This window comes from Pseudopipra pipra, chromosome Z (genome assembly GCF_036250125.1).
Source record: "Pseudopipra pipra isolate bDixPip1 chromosome Z, bDixPip1.hap1, whole genome shotgun sequence".
Lineage (NCBI taxonomy): Eukaryota > Metazoa > Chordata > Aves > Passeriformes > Pipridae > Pseudopipra > Pseudopipra pipra.
Window position 1 is genome coordinate 27,611,426 of NC_087581.1, and position 22,958 is coordinate 27,634,383.

The 22,958-nt window shown below is 37.7% G+C and overlaps 1 protein-coding gene across 30 annotated transcripts in view; it reads right to left on the reverse strand.

Moving 5' to 3' along the window:
• PTPRD (protein tyrosine phosphatase receptor type D) overlaps positions 1–22,958 on the reverse strand; it is a 1,159,674-nt gene that overhangs the window by 906,747 nt on the left and 229,969 nt on the right. The window lies entirely within an intron of this gene.

A 22,958-nucleotide genomic window follows, 5' to 3' on the forward strand; every position in this document is an offset into this window, starting at 1 on the left:
GAGACCCCCCATCTGAGGTACTGCATCCAGGTCTAGGGTCTCCAACACAAGAAAGATGTGGACCTGTTGGAACAAGTCTAGGGGAGAGACATTAAGTTGACCACAGGGCTGGAACACCTCTCCTATGAAGATGAGCTGAGAGAGTTGGGGTTGCTCAGCCCAGAGAAGAGAAGGCTTGAGGGAGAACTTATAGCACCTTCCAGTATCCAAAGGGGGCTTACAAGAAGGCTGGAGAGGCGCTTTTGACATGTAATGATAGGACAAGGGAGAATGACTTTAAGATGAAGGAGTATAGGTTTACATTAGATATTAGGAAGGAACAGGTTGGCCAGAGAAGTTGTGGACTCCCAGTACCTGCAGGCTTTCAAGGCCAGGCTGGATGGGGCTCTGTACAACCTGGTCTAGTGGAAAGAACTAGATGATCTTTAAGGTCCCTTCCAACTCTAACCATTCTACAACTCTATAATTCTATGATCTTTCCTAGGAGTAAAGGCTCAGAAGGGTCATGCTGTTCAATCTGGAGAAGAGAAGGCATTGACATACATAAACAACTGAAGGGAAGATGCAAAGAAGACGGAGTCAGGCTCTTTTCTTTGATGTCCAATGACAGGACAAGAAGCAATGGGAACAAGGAAACACAGAAAGGTCTGTATAAATATCAGAAAACGGCTTTCTTACTGTGAGGGTAACCGAATGCTGAAGCAGATTGCACAGAAATGGTTGTGGAATATTCATCTTGGAAATACTGAAAAGCCATCTGGACAGGGTCCTGGGCAACCTGCTCTCAGTAGATCCGATTCAGTAGGGAGGCTGGCCCAAATCCAGCCTCAACCACTCTGTGATACTGTGATATTTTATTCATGGCACTTAAGAGTTTGCATTTTATTGACCCACCTGGGCAGACTGGGATTGATAGGCACCTTCTACCTTTTTATGTATCTCAATGGTGATGTTCAGAGTTCACAATATCCCTAAATTATTCAGGAAAGAATAAAATTAAATAGCAAAAAATAATGAATAGTGATCAAGGACGTTTCACCCTAAAATGCTCTTCCTCTAAACTTTAGGAAAAAGTAGTCTATTTTTGTCATACTACAATAACAGTTTCAGTGACTTATTTTTTTTAATGCACTGCATATGCAACACAAAGTTGTTGAGAAAAGGCAAGTAGAGAACTTTTGTAAAAGTAAAGAAATGTTAAGTAATATAAAATGCAATGGGGGCCTATTTGGAGCATTTATTTAATATGATCTCGCAGTGCCTTCAAATGCGGTGCAGCATGCTTGTATGGATTGAGTTAGTTATTTTGAAGTCAGAAGCATTTCAATATCTGTCTTATTTTCCACAGTCATACTGGAAGCAGAGTGAATACAAATATGCAAATAATAATGTTGTCGGTGCTGAAGGCTGAATGACAGGGTTCACATGACTACTTTGAATACACATTTTGTTACATTTTAACACTGCTGTGTTTATGATAGAGATTTTTTAGGTTGACACTATGCATTAGTATTAGCATTTCCTTTATGTATGTAAAAGCATCAATTAATTTTTTTTTAACTTAAGTTGCTTAATTAATTATCACATCGTAGGAATGCTGGTTAAACAATATGAACTCCTAAAATACATTCTGAAAACTGGCACACTACTCATGCTCCTTTTTCGTAAACATGCAAATAAACATGCAAAAATTCCCCTCTTTTATCAGTCCCCTTTGTTAGTCCCCTATGTGTTTTAGCTGCTTGTATTGAATTTTTCTCACTCTAAGTACATAGGCTTTTATCAGTTGAAAATTATGAACCTGTCCAGGTTCATAAACTCACTGAAAGATTATTTTTATGTTCAGTATTTTCCTTTTCTGTTAATACTTCTAGTTTTCTTCAACTATTCTTAAAAAAAAAAAAAAAGCAACAACCACAAAAAAAACCACAAACAAAACAAAACAATAATTCTAACCACAAAAAGTAAAAATAATGCCTAAAATGTATTCTTAACATTTTAACTTGCTAAGCACAAGAACAGTCCAGTTTAAATAGATTAGTTTATTGATATTTTCTGGAAGAGCAATAAACACATTCTCTGTACATTTAAAAGAAAGAGGAAGAACCATTTCAAAGTCATGTAAGTGGGACAGAAGTTCAGTGAGGCGAACTTTTTCCTATATTTGGGGGCAAGCATGCCTTTCACCTCCACCTCCCCTTGCACTGTTTCTTTTCTATCTACCATTCCATGACTCTTTTCTATTCTTTCTCAATTTCTTTTAATAATTTCACTGTTAGGGCTCATTCAATTTTCATCTCAGTATCATCAAGGATATCAGTATATTAGCATTGCTATGAGTCTAAATCACAGATGATAAAACCTTGAAAATTGACAAGATCAACAGCATATCTGAATATTCTATGCTAGATCTGGAAACTCCTCTAATTAGGTTTCCTAAACTTGCAGACACAGAGAAATGCCCACTACAAAGAGAATGGTACATTACATTGCTACAGATATCAAGAGAATTATATTGTTACACATCCCCAAAGGATCAACAGGTTTGTCCCTGCTTCAAAATAAAATAACTTATAAAATGACTTAAATTTTTCTTAAAAATATTCACCTTCCCCGAAAATCCATTCTGTCTTCAGAACATTTATTCCTTACATCCAACTATAAAATATATGAAAGCAGACGTCACAGCCTCCCAACCTTGTTTCTAAATCATTGGGTCACACAGTGTTAAAATCTCTGGAGAGAAAGGACACGGTCTGTGCTGCGTGGCTGTCAGCAAACTTAGGAGGCAGACAGTTCTGTTAGATGCTGTGTGACCATGGCCAGGCCTCTCTCAGGTTTGTCACTGGTAAGTGGAGATGACAGTCTTCTGCTATGTCCCCGACATGCCATGGAAATAAATTCATTGAAGAATATTGTGAAAGCATGTGACTATATGTAACTCATTTAAATTTGACCTCATTAAGGCTAATTCTCTTGTGATTGTCCTTTAGTCTTCTTCATAATCACTCTTATATTGAAATGATGAAAATAAGCATTCATTGTATTTTATGCCTGAAGTGGACAAGACTAACAGATACCTCAGAAAAGAGAGTATTTCTTCCTGTTGTGTTTTTGTGTCCTGTCCACTCTTGCTTCCCTGACAGAATCCATGAGTCCAAAGAACTTACCAGTGATACTTAAGAAACAACAGTCTCGTTTTCTGCAAGTTTACCTTTTTGATGACAGTGTGATAAATGGTACACCAGCACAGGGAAAGGGGCAAGCAGATGATTTGGGACTCTTTATGATAACTAGACTGTAGCTTCTTTTTTTTTTTGAAGAAAAACCTCTCTCAGGTATTATAGACATCACAGACAGGGACAGTCGAGGTCTCTTTAGCAACTAAAAAGCCTATTGGGACAAATGAGATTGTAGTCAACCCTATTTTTTTCGAGGGAAACAGTGTGGTTTTATACAAGGATATGGCACAGAGTAGAAGATGAGGTCCTACATGGACTCATGAACAAGAAAACACTTCTGTGCTCTAGAAAAGAAAGAAACTCATACACTCAAAACAAAAAGTAGTGAGAAGAGAAGGAATTAAGTAACTCTGATTTATAGTCAACTTTGTACCAACAACTGTCATGCTGGGATAGTCTAAATCTGAGTAATTTCATTTAGACGCTGGACACTGTTGCATCAACATAACACTGTAACATTAGCTATATTCAGATTTAGATTATAAAAAGTATGTAGAAAACCTCTAAAAATGAAAGCACTGAAAAAATAGAATATTGGTTTCATTATAAGCAAGGTAGTGGAGGTGGAAGTTGAATCTTCTGCAGACTGGAAGTACTTTGAAATAATTTCAGAGAGAAGGTTCAACACTTCTATCATTTTACAAAAAATTAATAAAGGGATGAAAGATTGCATAAAACTTAGGTGTATAACTAGACTTCTTTCATAGTGATTTATTTTTCCCCACAGATTTGGAAAACGTGATTTTTATTTAGAAAATTTATTTGACGAAGTGATTATACTGTCAAAAGTTGCTTTCTTATTAAGAGCAAATTTTCCTCTCCGATTCAATAACTGCCATCAACAGCATCTGATAATCATTCTCAAGATGTGTAAGTACACAGTTGACTGGCATCTTTAGAAATATTATGAACTTCAAAGATGCAACATAAAGACTGTGAAAAATGTATTTCTCAAATGAAGTTTAGAGTAAAATATTCCTTATCTAACCATTTACTTCTATTCAAGAAACAACATCTTCTTTGGCTCCAACAGCAACACACAAAGAGAAAAAATATCCATCCCTCAAATTAAAATACGTAAGTTTGAGCAATTATATAAAAATCAGGAATTTTATCATACAGCAAATCTGAGGCTTAATTTAGCTCAATCAGTTTCCTTAGAGAATGAAAATACAAATTTTTGCAAAAAGACTTGTTACACCAGGGAAAAAGTATTTTGGTCAAAAGCAACCAGAGCGTATTCCCCATTTCTAGAGATAATGGGTAAGTAGATAATAATGTAGATGTGCAAGAAGGATATGGAAATAAGTTGATTAAGGATTTTATATATGATGTGTTTTATGAGAATGAAAGGTATTTTTTCCTTAAATGTTTTCTGAATCCCTAATTCATTATCAGTCCAGGCTATTCAAGGTCACCTGAGTATTAATTACAGAAAGCTAGTAGCAGATGATGAAGCTAAGAGAGGCTTATTAAGACCTCTCACATGCCTAACCTGGTTTTCACCAACAACCTGGTTTTCCCTCTTAGTGGTATGGTACAAGGAGGAAGCCTTCCAGGAACAACTTTACAGCCAAGTAAATCAGTGTTTCTCCTGTAAATTCATTCTCAGTAGCATTGTTATTAAGAGGTAACGCAACAAAGAATAGTATCAAGAAATGTGGCATTGTCCCAGTGGGAATGTAGTAGCACAGGAAGCAAAATAGAGGGGTGTTAGGCTGCTATTTGGTAGAGATTTAAGTTCTAGTAAACAGGACCCTGCAGATAGATAAAAGGAAAATGTGTTTAAACATTTTTCACCTATTAGAATAGTACTGGAGTTCTACCTTGCATTTGACAATTTCTATTCCAATGTTGCAACAAACCCAAGCCATAGAAAGAGCTCCTAAATCATAGGGAAAAGAAATTAGTAGGGCAGATAGTACTGATCTCTTCTATGAAAATAACTGTCAAAAACATTACTATAAATGCTAGCATTTGTTCTTCATGAGACAGAAGTTTCTGGAAGACTTATCACAGCCTGGGGTGAAAGCAGCTGCCAAGGCTGACCCAGGATGTCAAAGATTTGGGCATCCCTTAAAGCCTGGCCAGATGCAGGACCCTTCCTCTGCCCAGGTCCACTGAGGCCCAGCCAAGCCCCTCCCCACCTCTGAGTGCTCCAGCCCACACCTGTCCTGCCTGCAAGGTCCAAAGTTCATGCAGGTAATCAGAAGGCTAAGCCATGGACTTTTAAGCAAGAAAGAAAGTTTATTTCGGGGACGTTTGCAGCTGCATGAGCTCACAGCTAGGTGGCAAAAAATCACACACAACAGGGCCTCTTGGCCATACATATCAAAGGGCACTTAGACATGAGCAGTCCTGCTTTCTGAGCCATTCTCCTTCCCTCCTCCATTTCCCTTCCCCCACTTGTAGGAAAGGAATGATTGTTTCTGCACGTTGTCAGGTAAGAGAGTTGCCTCTTCGGTCTAGCAAGGAAGCAGCTCTAAGGGAAAGCCTTGTAGTTCTCACGCCTTCTCTCAACGTATGTTCCTTTAATCAGGGTAGCTTCCTTCACCTGCCAGGGGACTGCTCTGCCCAACAGGCACAGCTCTGCCCAACCTGACATGTCTCCAACTCCCAGATTCTCTTCCTAGGGGTGTTACCACTCCCACAGCACCTTCCTAAGCCTCAAGCCACAGGTGAAACTTGGCCCTAAGATCAAGCCATAGTGAAAGGCTCCACAGGTGTGCCAGAGGCTGCCCTGCAGCCTGGCCTGCCGGGTGCCATGGGGCCAGGATTCACAGCAGTGCTAGAAGGCACAGTCAGACACCATGGGGCAAGGCCCCCCTAAAGCCAGCTGCAGCAGGGACTAGCCAAGGGCTCTGCACACAGCTGCAGCTTGAGCTGGTTATTAGGCTTATTTTTCCTCCTGGTCCCTGTCACTAGGAATCTCTAGGCTGATCCTGCGCTCTCTTCCTCTTGCCCCTGTGCTTCACTTAATTCCATATAAGCCAACCCTGTCTTCTGTGACTTTGCTACAGGCCCCTGCTGCTGCCCAGGCTCCAGGTCCCACTCCAAAATGGAACAAATTGAAATTAAAAGTATTGTTCTTTCTTTGTTATGTGGAATAAGTATTTCCTCCCTGCCAAAAATTTTACTTGCTAGACACTTTGAAAAAAGTTGAATTTTCCAAGGTGTTAAAAGTTTGATTGTGGTCTTCCTTCTGCAGGAAAAAATTAACCTGAATCTTTTTGTTTCAGGTATTTCTGGCATTTGGAAAAGTATCACATAGTAGTGGGGGAGGATTGTTATCAACCTGTCTCTTAATTAATTCAGTTACCAAAGCATGATAGAATTACTTCCCATATGAACTTTATTTTTACACAAAGCCTCTACATTAATATACTGCCTAGTCAGTAAACTTTCTATGGAGAAAACTGTTGACACACATTTTCCCAGACTACTAGGCACAGAAAAGCAAATCCAACTATTTTATGTGAACTAACTTCTTGTACCTTGGAGACAGCTGTGGTAGGGAAAACACTCTGTACTTACCTATAGTTAAAAGTCATTCTCTTAAAAAACCCACAAATCTTCTCAGTATAATTAAGGATTTAGTAAATGAAGTGCATATATAAATTGCCTTCTGTTACTGCCCTACTTATTTTTTTCCCATTCAAAAATATTTTATTTCTATGGCCATTTTTATTTCCTATGGCTTCTTTTTTTTTTTTTTTTAATTCTGCTCTCATATTGTTTTCTTTACATATCTAATGAATGCAAATAGCACACAACAGCATTTGGTATTTATGAAAATGGTATATTATCATGCAGAAATTGTTCATAATACCTATAAATTAATAAGGAAAATCTGCTGGAAAGGGGTCAACAAATATATCACCCAAATGCTACAGACCAGGTATTGGCAAACTGAAGCCACAAAAAGTAAATGGGGAAGGAGAGGAACCATTAAAAAAACACTGGAAATGTTGCCATTTTTTCCTCTGGTCATACACCAAGAATGAGTTATGAAATAGATACCAGAGCAGGACTGAATTAAATTTTCCCTTTTGAACTGTGATTCTACTTGTTGTGTAAGTCTAGAACTATTGTCTAAATAAAACATCTGACACATTATGAAAAATGTGAAATTCATACATATTCAGAAAGTTGTGTTTTGTAGGAAAAAAATCTTTACACCTATATACCTATTAAATGTATTACTGTTATAAAGTGCAATTTTCAAAACTACAAATACATGAATGGAATTCTCCAGTGCAAAAACTCTTGATGAGTGTTTGCAAATTGAGATACCCACTTTAAGTCCTTTGAAATGATTGTGTAGTCCAGTACTGGCTGAGTGAAACCAAAGTTCCCAAGGACTGGCTTACAAAAAAAAAGGCCAAAATATTATTTTACCTTGTTCTGTCACCTCACATAATCTCACAACTGTCTCTCTAACCCTGTCTGAATATAACATATTTCTACAGGCAATTGATACAAGTGATCTTAAACCACAGGTGGTAGCAAATGTAGGTTAAAAGGAAAAGGGCCAGGAATCCTCCAAAGCTATCTGATGTGGCAAAAAAAGCACAGTTTTCTTTATAAAAATGAAAAATAAAAATATGAACTAAAGGAAACTAACAACTAAACAGTAATGTTCATGTTACAGAATTATAAAAGATTATTCTATGGTTACCAGTGTACCTTTCCACTAGTACATCCATTCTACATACAACATAGCTAAGAAACTGTCGGCAGCAATTTAAACCTCTTTCATAGTACTTTAATACAAATTCATGTTTTCTAATTAAGTCCTTTAATCAAATTTGATTAAAAAATGCAATATCTTTTTAGGCTAAACAAAAAACGCCAAAACAACAAAACTCTGCAGCAAATAAAATGCTTTGTAGTATTAACTTATTGCATTGTTTAAAAGTAAGCACAATATCTCTTATCTCTCATATTTGTCACTAAAGAAACACAGAATCAGTTAGGATTCTCTCAGACTTCTGTGTCATTAGCCAGTTTCAGCTTTACTTACAAGTCCTTTAAATATCAAATAACAAGGAAATTGATGGCAGTGGAAGCATTACATGTATAATCCTCTGATTGTATATATAATCCTTTGATTATATATGTATGTTTGATCATGCTTCTTATGTATAACAATAATTTAATTGTAATCAGATACATCTGAATTCTAGAATGGCTTATTCATGTATTAAGGTATATTTAAACACAGAGTTCCATGGAAGAGGGATTATGATCAAGTTAAGTCTGTGCATAGCTGAATAAACTGTAGGATGGCATCCTAGGCAATTGCTATTTCAGTAGTTGCACTGGTTTTTTTTCAGCAGAAGAAAAAAAGAGTGATTGTAACACATTTTTTTTTAAGACAGATTTAAAATAAAATTAATTTATTACTTATAGGAAGTTGCAGCATACACTTGAGTTAACTGGCATATTTTTAAATGTGTATTTGTAAGTACGTCTTTAATGAAAAGACACTGTGATCTTCTGTGAATAGAGAAGAATGTCTGGGCAAGACTCTCCTTTAGGGAGACTGTGTACCCCATCCAATACCACTTACACCTCAAATGTGCCAAGTAAGAAGAATTACTAGGAATGACAGGTCCACTGCATGGAAATCCTTACAAATGCTAAGTAAATTCCACAGCAGTTTCAGGTTCTTGTAGCTGTAAAATTAGTTTAAGCAGTGCAGCCTATCACCTAAATGCAGATTTAATTACAATTTTGATCCACCTTCTTTTATCTGAATTGTCGATATGGCAAACTAATTGTGACACAAGAGTTAGATGCCTTATCTTGGCTCCTTTCATATGACTTAGTGAAACCCATTGTGCTTGGTTGTTTTGAAAATTAAAACTGGTAAAGAAGAGTCTGTGTAAGCAATTCAGCCATCAGCTGGGAAAAGTTTCTTAGCAGCAGTTTCTGCTTAAAATGATTACAAATATTTAGTCATAGTTGGGGTAGATGGAGAGTTACTGCCATCTGCTGGAAAGATTCCTTTCCTGATTTAATTTTAAAATAAAAGTAAAGTTTTGTTTTGTTTGTTTTGTTTTTTTAATGAGTAAAGTAATGAAAGATTAAAACTATTACCATTGCTGAAATTTAGGTGTTTAACATCTATGCAACCATCTAAATGCTCATTATTCTAATGGCATCAAGATTGTAAACTTAGGAACACATGGACCTTAATCTCCTTTCAGTTCCATGTCTGAACGGGGGATTACATAACTAAACCATATTAATAAATATGAACTAGAGGGCATAGGTTCTTACAAAATGAGGAAAATAGAGGATGAAAAAGAAGACAGAAATTAAAGAAAAAAAGGCCTCTGCAGAAAATCTTTCAATTTTATGGTATAAATTTCAGTACTACTGTTTCCTTCATTAAGATACGTAAAAATATTATTTGAGGAAAAAAATTCAAATCCTTATGTTATTAATACATAGAAGGGATCTCCCAGCCACCTTATCCACCCTTCTGTAAGAGTAAGCAGCTTCAGAAAAGAAGAAAAACAAGCAAACAAATAAAACCAAAACCAAAACACACGCTAATTTTGTTCACCTGCCAGGAGACCTCTGCTTAGGTCACAAAACATGCATCGCATTTGGTAGTTAGCACTGCAAAGACACATTAATGCTGAATGTTAGAATAAGCAGTGAAATGTAGCTTACAGAGCACTGGACATTTTTGAGGAGCTTTTCAATCATCATTCTCAGTTCTGTTTCAGCTATGTATAGTCCCCAAAACCAGACAACACTCAGTACTTCTTCCCAGCGCAATGCCTTTAAATGTCAATTTTATATCAGCCTGCTGAAGATTTCAAGATAGCGAAGTTAGATGTTGAATGGTTCAGAACTGTGATTTGGACACGAGTACTCAGCCTCACACATTTGCAAGTCTAAGCCAGAATGCCTATAGGCATACATATCTACCCGAAAAGATTTCATGGTTAGTCCCTATTTGTTGTATTGAGACTACCAGAACTCTATTGGTATCATCATTTCATTAACCTATTTACATTTGCCTAGAAATTAATGCAGCTGTGAAGAAATTGTATGGAAAGACAGAGTGGAAATGAGACTGACTAGGATGAGGAAACCAAGCCAGTTGAATCATTGGAAATTCTGAGATGGGATAAAGACACGGAGTGTGTAATGGTTGGCTAGCTAAAGGTATTCACAGCTGAGAAGTGTGGTAAGAGGAACTATGATTACATGGTCAAATAATAGATTGATTTCAGGTTATCATGCCTGGAGTATTTGCTGTTCCAAAGCAAGAAAACTTACACCAAACTATAATGTAATTCAAATTGCATGGTGAATCATTTACTTCCTCCTGGGCTGAGAGTTTACATTTCATATCTTTTACCTCTCATCACATTACCTACAAATAGCAGCCATTACATTCAGCACACTGGAGTTTCAATCTAAGTGATTATTTATGGCACCCTAACCTTGTCTTTAGGTCCAGTGTTCATTACCCTGGTACTGACAGCTTGAAAGTGATTGACAGATGAGATGTACTGGAAGAGCACCTTTAAATGTGCACAGAGAGGCACACATCCACCCATTTTGTCAATTTATTCTGAAAAGCAAGAGCAGTATGTTTACCCTCTGTGTGAGCTAGGTTCTGAAAAGTAAAAAATCTGCAGATAGTGTTCTGTGGTTGGCAGCTTCCTGTATACATATTGTGCATATATACCATGTTCTTATTTGTCTACAGAATCACCTTAGCTTTTTCTAGGTGTTATTTGGTTAACTGCAAAGAAAAGAATTTCTCAAAAAGTGGGATGCATCCTAATGTGAAGAATGATCAAGAGGTATACCAGCTGAAAGAATTATAGCGATATCAGTGTGAGACTGTACTTGGTCTAGCTAGAGAGAAAGGAAAAGCAGACACAGGAAAATGTGTGAGAAATGAGGTAAGGAAACTTCGGTGTAACCTTTATGATTAAAATTCCTACATTCAGGATAAGTTGTTAACCTTAATTGTAACCCTATTTTTTCTGAAGTCCAGAAGACCTACGAAGAGATTAAATGTCAGAGGTACACTCAGATTTAATGCATGCATGGACAAACATTATGCAAACATTTTGTCTAGAAATGTCAAAAAAGATCAAGAGCTTTTGGAAAACATCTTCTCTGTGATTTTATGCAACAATGAATACAATGAATCCGTGACACACTTTTGAAAGAAATTGAGAAACTCAGTCTGGACAAAGTTGTTCCTTGTAAATAAATGTAAAAAAATGTGCAAGGCAGGTTCAGTCTCTTACAGCATAAATAACTTATCATTTTGTAAAAGAACTTCGCATTTAGCTCCTTGATCTATTTTGAAAAGTGTCCAGTCCTGTTAGAAGCCATGCATGGAATAGAAAAACAGAAACACTCATATTTTCTATACCCTTTGATCTTAGTTATCTTCTTTCAATACTACTTACGAGAAAAGGCAAACTTGCTAACTTGCTAAAGCCACTAGTCTGTGCTATTGTATAAGAAATCTATATTACAGTCACTTTCTTAAAAATACAGTTATAATAGTTTTTATAAGCATGTTTTGTACTGTTAAAAAATGTGTACTAAATTTTTTGGGTAAGTTTTAGCTTTTATTGTCACACTATCTGCTATATCATAACAATCTTGAATTACAAAGTGTATCATACTCAAAGCAGCGAATTTGTTTTAGTTCCATTTTGATCTTCTAGTAGAAATAAAATGCTGTATTAGACTAACTGAGGTATTAAATCTTTCAGCTAGGTACTCTAACAATTCAAATATGAAATAGGAAGACAACTTATTGATTAAGGATTAAGCTAAAGTTTCAAAAGGGTGTTCATGCTATTTGGAAATTGTATTCCACTATAATACAGATGTTTTCAGGGGTAGGGGAAAAAAAAGGTCTTGCCTTATAAATGTGAAATAAATATTCTCCTTTCTGATTAAAAACATGAATTTTGCATTCTACCATAAGGTGAATTCTTTGTTGATGACACCTCTAAGCAGCTTTCACAGAAAGGACGGCCTGCAGCTGTTTTCCATTATTATCTCTGCAGATAATATCCTTATCAGGAGACAAAGGTAAGCCTTTCTTGTTGCAATGAATTTCAGATCTACAATATCTGTACTCTATAACTATTTCTACTTCCCCTGTAAGTTACCTCTCTCTGTGAAAAATAGAATTCTCCAAGTATAAATGAGGTATTTTACTCATATTTTTAGTTTTCAAAGAACTAAAAGTATATATAACCTTCAATGTAGCAACCCCAGAAACTATGTGTGCTCATCAGATGCTTGAGAATCCAGCAGGACAATTAGACTTTTCTGTCACATCATCATTTTCATTCCTTGTCAAAACAAAATATCACAGGAAGTCTATAATTCTGGACTACCTAGTTAAATTTTATACAATTCTCTCTTTTTTATTTTTTTTTTGAGTTACAGCCATTCCTGTCACACAGAGCCTTACCTTTAGAAGTTTAATAAGCTCAAATTACAGGCAAGCAATCTAAAGCATTTTTCAGGTAATAGGCAGATCAAATATTCATGAAAATGGGTAATTCAACTTTAAATATCCATGGACAGTTTGTTTCCATGGTTGTTTTACTACCCATACATTGCCAAATGTGACATGAGAAGTGTTTAATCATTGTATAGCAGAAATGCAATTTTGAGTGAGTCAATGCAAACTCAACTTGCTTATAATATGGATACCATCAGTTATTTAGCAGCCTTACTCACATACTACACATATAGGAAGTATATTTCACTTCCAAAAAAAGGTGAAATTAAACAATGAATGAATTTTTCTATGTGTTTATTTTTACATGATAATTATAGTTATCATTCACAGGACTGAATTTGAAATGTACTTATTAAAAAGAAAGAAAAAAGAATTATAGGCTTTAACATTTTGATTTGCTCAGAAAATCGAATGGAGAAGTCAAAAGGACAAATTCCAACCTACCTCTTTTCCTGATGCAATTTTATGGCAGGAATTACCACAGTCTGTATATGATCCAGTTCCAGTTCTGGATATCAGGAAGAAATTGTGAATTCATGGGGAGCTTTAGCTACACAAGTATCCTTAACCTTAAATGTGTCATGCTGGAAATATTCTCTACTTTGAACTCATACGTATATGCTCTAGTCACACCCTTGTGAAAGACTCCACTCCCAGGTTTGCAAGGCAGCTTTAACAGTACTTCCCCAGTAAAAATTCTATTGAAATAAACTGATTTTCTAAACCATAATCCTGGCATATTGATCTGAACACAAGCGTGTTTTTACAAATTTAAAGTATATTTCATTATTTTTAATTAAATTTTTTAAATTATTTTCATAATTGAATAGTGAAAATTGCATATTGCATCAATTAGAATACTATTTGCTCTAATTTGACTAGTTAGATAATTTTTTCAAGCCTTAGTTGCAAATATGACAAGAAATAAGCTTACTGCTCTAGTTCACTGTGAGGAAAGCCAAGTCCACTATTGGAGTTGACCTGAAATGGAGCAAAAAGGTAAAAGGAAAATTTTTGGGTTATGCAGGGAGAAGGCCAAGTCTGCACACTGTATTTTTTGAAAGATAAAAAAATTTGATGTCTTGGTTCAAACATTCTGACTTACTTAGTCTCAAAATGAAACTATATATATATTTGTGAAGTTAGTCCTAGAGAGAGTATCTATGCCTTCATTTTCATATACATGGGATTATTGCTTTATAGAAATATGGACCCTGAGATTTTGGAAAAATGACATAAAATGGTAAGAAGACATCCATTAATTCAATCCCTCATCATCAAGGAACTTCTTTTACTTTATTTTGTCACATGTGCAGGCTATACTGTATTGGGTTTACACAGGAAGGTTTTGATAATGGGAGTGCTATAAATCTGTCTTCTGTGAGGCGCTGCTAGAAGCTTCCCCTACATCTGATAAAGCCGATGCCATCCAGGTTCAAGATGGACCTGCCACTGACCAAGACAGACCCCATTATCAATGACAGCAGTGCCTCTGGGATAACAGATTTGAGAAGGGGAAAAAGCTGCCGTAGAGCAGCAGTTGTAAACAAGGAGTGAGAATATGTGAGAGAAACAGCTCTGCAGATGCTCAGGTCAGTGAAGCAGGGGAAGAGCTGCTCCGTATACTGGAGCAGAGATTCCCCTGCAGCCCACGGTGAAGATCATGGTGAGAGAGGATGTGTCACTGCAGCCCATGGAGGTCCATGGTGAAGCAGATATCCACCTGGAGGATCCTGCAGGATCCCATGCTGGAGCAGGTAGATGCATCCAAAGATACCCCATGGGAAGCCTATGCTGGAGCAGGCTCCAGGCAGGACCTGTGAGCATGTGTAGAGGGGAGCCCAGGCTATAGCAGGTTTGCTGGTAGGACTTGTGACTCTCTGGGGGACCCACACTGGAGCAGTTCATGAAGAATTGCAGCCTGGGGGAAGGAATCACATTTGGAAAGCTCATGGACTGTCTCCTGTGGGAGGAACCCCACATTGGTGCAGGTAAGAGTTTGAGGAGGAAGTGGCAAAGAAAAGGTGTGATGAACTGGCCACAACCCCCATTCCCTGTCCCTCTATATGCTCAGGGGGAGGAGGTGAAGCAATCAGAAGTGAAATTGAACTCAGAGAGAAGGGAAGGAAGATATGGAGTTATTTCTCATTATCCTATTCTGATTTGATTGAAAACAAAAAAAATGAATTTTTCCCAAGTCAAGTCTGTTTTGACTGTGATGGTATTCAGTGAGTTATCTTTCCCTGCCCCTAATTCAATCCATAAGCCTCTCTTTGGTATTTTCTCTCCCATGTACAGCTGAAGAGGGGAGTGACAGAGCACCTTTGTGGGCACTTGGCATCCAGCCTGGGTCAACCCACTACAGTATATACCATCACCCTTTCAAAAGAGCTTGGATGTTAGTTTTATACACTTTTTTAAGGGCTTAAATGCTAGAGCTTTAATGCCTGTAGTTGAATGGGAAACTCATAAGGTGTGAAGTTAGTGGATTTACAAGGACTCAGCACACTGAGGCCTCAGACCCCTCAGTTTTCTCTGAAGTAAATTCTATATGAGGTTACGACCTACAGTGTTGTAGTGGAGGAAAGCAAGAACTGGTTATAGAGCACCAATTTTGTTTGCTTTGGCAATCTGTGTAATCTTAAACTTAACAAGGAACTAAATCAAAGGTGTGTATCTAAGTAAACTACTGTATGATAATGGAGTATTACATGAAAAATATGTCAAAATACTAGGCAGATTGCCCAGGTAGATTTTTCTAGTTAAAAGTTTGCTATGTGCTGGTCACACTTTCAGTCATGTGACGGTTACGCACATGTCAGCTATTTGAGGTGGCAAAATAGTCTTAATTTTAGGATATGCGTATGTGAAGGTCAAAATTCAAGTAAATACAGCCCTGACCATTGTCAATACTAGTAATTATATGAACGATAACATAGAGAGAATATGACTGTATATGTAGTCCATTAACTGTCATGAATTTTCTCACCAGTGTAACAAATTAGTTTTCTGTATTCAGTACCTACGAAAGTAAGACTGACAGACATTTTCTAATTTCCTTGAATAAAGAATAGCAGTATTACATTTCAATTACACTTCTTAGCCATCAAACTGTTTAGAAACCAAAGAGCATATTCAGAGGGCTGGTAAGCAACCCTGCATCAGTTGAATTTCCCCTGTCTGACTCCAGTAATTTCTTTACCTCTCCAAGGCTTCTCCCCAACTGCAGAGACATAGGCAGGGTCTTAAGAAATTTACATTGTATTCTATTACTTATTTATTTTTACTGGTGACTACTGATGTTCAAGGCTTATGGCTAACAATTAGAAGTAATGAAATACATAATACAATGGCATAATAATGTGACCTGGAACTATCCAGATTCTTCTATCCTGTAGTGGTTTGAACTAAGTTTTCCCCCTGAAGCTAAGAAAAAGTGGTAACCCCCAAGGGGGTGGTAACCCCTGGAAGTTTTGAAATTTTGTCCAATGGACGCTCCTGCAAAATGTAAACATACCACAAGCAACCGGAAGAGACGAGTTGTAGTTTGGTTGTTGAGGAGAGATGGCCATGTTGTAGAGCCACGACGAAGGGGCTCAGAGCCCCACAGGGGGGCTTTGGCCCCCAGCCCCAGCGGGGGCCTGCGGGGACCTGGAACAGCATAAATGTGAGTGAGCAGAGACAGCAGTGGCAGAAGCAGCATCCAGAGACTCTGGCTAAGAGCCAGGACAGGTAAGAACTGAACCGGAGAAGCAGCAGAGACATGCAACTGAGTAAGGAAGACACTGAGTTGTCTCAGAGAGCCGAGAAGGAGAGTCAGCAGCAGAGCTACAGAGTTCTGGGGGTAAGAACTGAACCAGACCCCCCAAACTCCTTTGAGACCCCTCTGAGAAAAGAGGGAGATGGACTCCTATTAAGGAGAGAAGTTTTAGACATGCCGCACCGGAGAGAGAGGAGCTGAGAAGCTCAGAGCATCCTGAGAAGCTGGACCAGGACGGAGAGGAATGCGGGGGGAGTTGACCTTGGCCCCCCCGCTGCTGCTGGCAAGCCTAGCAGCCTGAGACGGAGCACAGGAGCTCTGGTAGAACTCTTGAGGCAAAGGCTTGCAACTGAAAGCTGCCCAAGATGTTCTGACTCAGGGGTGAATCCCCTGAGGAAGGGACTTTCACGAAGATGCCCCTGCATTTCATGATATGCCTGTGGTGAAGCGAGTTTTGTCCCTGCTGGCAGTCCACGGGTGAGGCCTTCGCTTGGACTGAAGGAGAGCCGAGGGTCTTGGAGACCCCCTTGTGTGTATTGAAAAGAGATCCAGCTGCAACAACCCAGTTGCAACTGCTGCATGGAAGACAGATGAGGAGAACCTGCTGCCTTAGAAGAGACTCCTACTTTGAGACTGGAAGGGATCTGTTCTTCTTCCCTCCTGGACTTTTATTTGGAGGGGAGAAGAGATCTGGTCCATTGTAAACACATATGTCATGGTAGAGATAGTTGTGATCGTGTGTATAATGTGTTATAATATTTATTTGTATAGTCATTGTAATATATTTCCTTTCCCCCACTTGCGTGTTTTGTCTGGAAAACCCATCTCACATTAGGTTGAGATGTGGAAGGGGGCTTAGACTAGGGAATTTAGATTTTGGGGCTACCTCAAACCATGACATATCCTCAGGTACTGTGCTGTGTTAGTTGCTGCCTTTGTGCATTGCTTTTTTCAGTTTCATTACACTAACACTAACCTGCTTACTTATCTAGGTATTTTGCCATATACTAGCTACTCTTTTTGTGTCTAATCCATCATATTGGAGGTAAACCTGCACACACACACACCTTCTTTGTATTCTGCTGTTAGTTTTCAGCTGTTGATGGCTAATTGGTAATGCTTAGCAGTTTTTTTAATATATTCAAAAGGAGTTGTATGACTTTCACAGTCTCCAAGAGCAGGGAGAAGATGAAAAAGAAAAACAAAAAGAGCAAAAAAGAGGGAAAATACATTTCTGGCCTCAAGGATGGACATGTGTAGTCTATTATGTAATCTGTCCTGAAGTCTCATTAGCAAAAAGAAATCCTCCATCTCTACTAAACCTCCCACTCCATTAACCTGTGTTTTTTCTTCTTGTTTCGTAACAAGAATTAAGATGAGAAAACAGATTTTTAGTTATTATTCAGATGTGAGAGAGAGGCATTAAATCTGTTTCTGCAAAGTAACAGATATTACAAGGTTTCTCAAACAAACATTATAAAGCATAGGTGTAATTTGTTTATCACAGCAACCGCTATATAATCCAGAAAACAAAAGCTCTCGGGAGAACTGCAGCAACAGGAAACTGATGTGAAAAATGGTGAAGGTAGAAATGGAGATAAAACACTGATCTCTCTCTCAAAAAGCGAAAGTACTGTATATTTTGTTGAGACCAGTATTCCAACTTTTGCCTTCAGGAAGCTGCTATTAGGAAGGTTGTCCCAAAGGACTGAGATACAGGAGGATTGGTGTAACTCTGATGTCATGATCTAGAACGGACAGACCCAGTTTTAAGATTGAAGTCCTATAGCTACCAGCAGACTTTTGTGTCAATGCAGTTGTCCAGGATGTCTTTAAAAAAAAAAAAAAGTTCAGCTTTGGTAGATCAGAAAAATCCTTCCAGGTGTGAAAACAGCTCCCTGTTCAATGCCCAGAATGGGTGCAAAGCAGCAGTTGCATAGCTGTCAGTAATATAATGCCTACAATCTTTTTGTTATTTCAGCTGAATGCAGCATAATAAATTAGGTCAATGTTACAGTGTTGTATGCTTTTTTTTTTTTAATCAGAGAAACACTGCTCTCATTTTTCTGCACAGTTTAAATAAAATTTGGGCTAAGAAAGATCTTCAGCAGATAGAAACTGACCTTGCACTTGTGGCAATTAAACTCTGCTGTGGATTTGGTCCCTGCAGGGTACACCAAGATTAAATTCTTCCTTTATTATTAGTGTTCTTCTCTGTTATAGCTGTGTCTGCAGTGTAGGACTATATAGCATTGAATGCTGAAGGCTTGGTAACATAAGAGAATTGGAGTCTGGCGGTTAACGACTTCTAAATCTCCTACAATATTAATTCCTTTCCCCCTCCTTTATTCCTTTTTATCCATTTGTTCTAGCTTCTTAAGCTATTGTTTTAACTGCTTTCCTTCTTTTAATCAGGATGAAGTGAAGAATGCTTGCCTTTTCTTACTAATATGCATGATATACCCAGAATACCTTGTAACAAATCTACAGAGATTACTTTGTTGATAAAGAGAATACCCAGCACATACACCACAGCCGAAGAATGCTTAATATAAAATTATTTGCTTTGTGGAGGGAATAATGGAAAACCACAAACAGGCATTATCATTCATTTTCTTAGTTAACAGTCTCAGAATGATGAAATAATTTTGGTTATAAGGGACTTCAGGAGGTCTGTAGCCCAACCTTCTGTTCATAGCAGGGTTGATCCCTAATTCAGACAAGGTTGCTCAGGGGTTTTTTCAGCTGAGTCTTGAAAACCTCCAAGAATGGAAATGGTACAATGCCTCTGGACAACCTGTTTTACTGCTGGGCTGTCCTTCTGGAGAAAAGGTTTCTCCTTCTCTATAACTTGAGCCTCTTATGCTACAGCTTGTGCTACAGCCTTTCAACTTCTTGCCACACACCACCGTGAAAAGCCCAGCTGCATCTCCTTCATCCCCTTCCAACAGTACTGGGGATACTGTTGAGTGCCCCTGAAGCCAACCTTTCTCCCAGCTGTACTGGCCCAGGTCCCACAGCCTCTTCTTGTAGGGCAAGGGCTCCAGGCCTCATCATCCTGGTTGCATCCCCTGAACTCACTCCACTGTGTCCATGCCCTTCACATATTTGAGGGTCAAAACTGAATGAAATAGCCAGATACGGTCAAATGAATGCAAAATAGAAAATATTTTCTTCTCTTGATGTTCTGGTTCTGCCCCTTTTCATAAAGTCCAGTATGTTTTTGGACTTTGCTGCTAGGGTGCGCTGCTGACTTCATATTATTGTACTACAGTCATAGTTTCAAAATATGGATGCCTTAATCTAACTTTTCCATTGTGCGCTTTTTTTTTTTAAAAAACACATCAATTCTTGTGTTGCATTGAGAAATTTTAATCACTTTCTGTGCTGCCAGTGACACAGCAATTTTCTTTACCTATGTCAAGGGACAGCGTGCTGCTGCTGCATACCAAACCTTATAATCTTTCTCTAAATGCTGTTAAAGCAATATTTTCTATATCAGTTGTACTCTTTCAACTTTTTTCTACTTCACTGTTACAAAATCATTCCTTTCTCATGTAAGAATATTATAGGTACTCTGAACTATTTCCCAATTACGTTATAGGTACTCTGAATTCTTTTCCAGTTACTGACAACTTGCAAAGTTATGTCAAAACTACTTCACTTGTGTTGTTATTTTTAATATCAGTAGTGATTGTCTGTATAAAAAACCCAAAACAATGTTGTCATGTTATGGTCCTTTCCCACTCAATAAAATGATAAAAATCAATAGCATCTCTTGAGGAGAAGATCATGCAAACTAAAAACCAACCAACCAAAAAAAAAGTAAAACACAGAAAGAAAACATAGCTCTATAAATTTGTAAATTCACTATAAAAATGTGTGAGGCTATCACTTCATGCTTTAGGCTGTAAGGAATACAGAGAAATTGAAATTGAAATAATTTATGGACTAGTTAGCATGTACCTTACATCTGCCTATAAATGAGAAATATAACCAATGCCTACTTTTCACAAAAACTAGATATTAATATATTAAAAATGGATGCCATAAAAATTGAACCCAAAACCTGATTACTTAGAGTTATAGAATCAGAGAATATATTGAGTTGGAAGGGACCTTGAGTCCAACTCCTGGCTCTGTGCAGGACACCCCAAGAATCACACCACGTGCCTTAGAGCATTGACCAAGCGCTTCTTGAACTTTGTCAGTCTTGGTGCTGTAACCACTTCCCTGGGGAGCCTGTTCTGGTGCCCAGCCACCCTTTGGGTGAAAAACCTTTTTCTTATATCCAGCCTAAACCCCCTCTGACTCAACTTCAGGCCATTCCCTTGGGTTCTATCACTTTTCACCACAGAGAAGAGATCAGTGTCTGCCCCTCCTCTTCCCCTCAGGAGGAACTTGTAGACTGCAATCAAATCTCCCCTCAGTCTCCTCTTCTCCAGACTGAACAGAACAAGTGATCTCAGCCACTCCTCATAAGACTTTCCCTCCAGACCCTTTACCATTCTTGTGGCCTTCCTCTGGACACCCTGGACCCCCACGTCCCTTTTCACAGAGCTGCTCTCCCCCCTCTTGTTCCCCAGTCTATTCATACAAGCAGGGTTGCCCTGTCCCAGATGCAGAATCAGGTACTTGCCTTTGCTAAATTTCATGTGGTTGGCAATTGCCCATCTCTCTATTTTGTTGAGGTTTCTCTGTGGGGCCCCTCTGCCCTTGAGGGAGTTGACATCTCCACCCAATTTAGTGTTGTCAGCATACAGACTTAGTATTCTTTCAAGTTCTGTATCCAGTACCTACCATTTTTTTCCAGCGAAAGTTCTACTACCTAAGTGCTTAGGAATTTTACAGCTATCTTTTAATAACAAGTACAGTGTCTAAGCTACATCACACAGATAACACTAACAGTGTATCATCCTTGATTCTGCTAGGTGAAAGATGATGTTTTCCAAGAATATTTTGAACAATCATTTTAGAGCAAAATGTTTCAGCTCATCATAGGTTCCAGTGTTTTTTCTTTTCTTCTGAAGAGACATGAAATACTACTTTATATCACATATACTGCAATCTTCTCTTTAGTTGCCATTCACAGAGTTCGACATTGTTGCTTTAAATTGACATATAATCTTTAAAACTAGTACAGGATTTTCATAAAGAGAATTTGCATCAGTTATATTTTTCTTTCCTTTCTATTTGCTTTACTCAAAAAGTTTACCTTAAATGTGTATAGATTCATCATTATGGAACAGAATACTGTATCTCAAAGTAATTCCCCCTATGGATTCTCCTGAAACTGACAATGAAATGTAAGCAAACTCGTGTCACAAACAGCCTGAACTGGTGATGTATGTGAAAGAAAGAATTCTTATTAAATATTGGACAGATTCTCTGTGCATTTCAGTACTGTCAGAGGACACTCATGACTTTATTAAGTACAAGAGTAAAAAAAAATCCAAGTATTAGACTCAATCCTGATGGTGTGAAAGCGTTTCAAGTGTGAGTAGACACGATGTCAGCATTGAAGATGAACATGTTTTATTGCTTTATTACATAGTTCTATTTCTCCTAAGTATTTTTAGCATCCATAACATTTTCATTTATACTTCAAATTATCTGTATCTACCATAAACCTACTCTGAACTGTTTGTGTGAAAATATTCTGAGTCTCTATTTTTCTTAGGCTCATGGATTCAGAGCGCGTAGAAAATTCTTTGGGGAAGGGCTATTTTCAGAAAATTGTCTAGCTGTTCGAAAGATGCAAGTGCACTGAGCCTTGGGACAATAAGACAAGCAGAAAAATGTGATTTCATCAAAAAGTTATTGAAGAAAAGGTTAGTTATTTTGTCCTTGGTTGTTTAACAATCCCTTTGATCCAGTACATTGCTATGTGGCCACGAGGGTCTGTCCATGCAGATTAAATTTCAGGAGTCTGAATAAACTCTCAGGAAGCTTCATTTAAACGTTCACTTAGACTTTACTTAAGTCTTTGTTTAAGCTAACCAACACCGAAATTGTCTTGAGGATGTGGATCTAAGAATTCAGTGGGCTTACTATTATTCTTATTTAGCTCAAGGTTTTTTTAAATGAAAATTTGGATTAATATATATTTCCAAATGTTAGAGTCACTTAAAGGAAAAGTAAATAAATGTGACATTGCAAAATACCATGAATTTCAGAAGAAGTAGGGAAAAGTTCCTTCTTCATTCAAGATCAATGAATATTTGCAAGGAAAAAAAGCATATTTCACCATCAACAGTTACAGTTTTAAAGAAATAATGAAAATTATTTATGAGAAATGCAATATTCTTGCAATATTAGAGACATTTTTACAGGCAGAACTAGCTGCTAATTTCTCAACATGTTGTACAGTGTTCACAGAGTGAAGTGTCTTCCCTTGTTCTGAACTAACTAAGCATTTTATTAC